Source organism: Lipotes vexillifer, unplaced genomic scaffold, assembly GCF_000442215.2.
Source record: "Lipotes vexillifer unplaced genomic scaffold, Lipotes_vexillifer_v1.1 scaffold89, whole genome shotgun sequence".
In the NCBI taxonomy this organism is placed as follows: Eukaryota; Metazoa; Chordata; class Mammalia; order Artiodactyla; family Lipotidae; genus Lipotes; species Lipotes vexillifer.
The window spans coordinates 329,879-331,229 of record NW_006774453.1 but is presented as its reverse complement, the minus strand read 5'-3'; positions in this window follow the sequence as shown (position 1 = coordinate 331,229).

Sequence of the window (1,351 nt, the reverse complement as noted above, 5' to 3'; positions counted from 1 at the left end):
GTCCTAACCACTGGACCGCCATGGAAGTCCCCTAGGGTACTTCTCTAGGTCCAGAAAAACAGGCAGTTCACCGTCTGTGCATTTTCTCCTGCTGTTTTCTTGGACTGGAATGCTAGTCTCACCTTTCTTTGCCTGAAAAGCAATGATTTACTTTAAAAACCTTTACTATCTGTCAGGAACACGTACCTGGCTCTTCATGCGAGCACTGGCCCCAGTCTCTCAGCTCTATTTCTCTTTTTAATCTCATATTTATTTAATATTCCATACAATGTATTTTATTTTGACATGTCAGTCTCCTAGACCCCATGAAACTATTTAATTTTTGTATCCTGTCCTCCCACTCAAGAAATGTTAAGGTGGCTAAAACGAACTCACGTTTGGTTACCAATGGCCAGTGACCTCACATACCCTGGGCTCAGAATCCCTAAACTATATCTCAAAATCACTGTGCCGGCCAGCGCCTTCAGAACACGAATTCCTTTCGCAGGGTTTGAAATGTATCAAGTCCCCATTACTCACCTTAGGTCATGGCTCCAAGCCTGGGCTTACCCTGATCCGTGAGAGAAAGAGAAACCTAACTTCTAAGGAAAGAAGAGCCCGCTGTGCGGGGTGGAGGCGGGGCTGGGGCGGGGTAGGGGGGAAGCAGCACCGTGGGCAGCACCGGGGCCGTCCAGGCTCGGCCAAAGCTCACCCCCGGCCCTCGCAAACACCCGCCTCTACACTCCCTCGGTTTTCAGGGGGACACCATCCACGTGGGTGCCGCATCCGTGCCCCGTGTCCTGGCGAACGTCACTAAACACTTCTGCCCGGACCCCGGCAGCCGGGGCAGCAGCAGCCGTCGCAGCGCGGCGGGATGGGGTGGATGTCACCACGCGCGGGCGGCGGGACCACGGAGAGGAAGCCGTCGGGGTTCGAGGCCCGGCACCCCGGGAACCCCGAGGGAGAGAGGGGCCGGGAGGCGTTGATCCGTTTCCCCGGAGTTGCGCAAGAGCAAGGGCGGCCTGGCGGGCTGGGACCGTCTGGGCGGGCGTTCCCGCCGCTGCCCCCGCCCGGAGGCCGAACCAAAAGCGAAAGGAGCCGGTCCCCCCCTCCGCCCCCCGCCCCGCGGTCCCGCAGCCCCGGCGTCGCGTTCGCGGGGAGGTCGCCGCGCGCCTGCAAGTCGGCGGGGCCGCCGCTTTGTGACTTCACTCGTTTCGCAACAAGCCCGGGCCGCCCGCGCGCCACCCACCCTCGCGCCGCCGCCTCGCAGCCCGCCGCCTCGCAGCCCGCCGCCTCGCTCCGCTCTCCGCGCTTCCCCTCCCTCCGGGACCGGGCCTGCCCAGCCGTAGCGGAGCCTCCCGCCCGGTCGCCC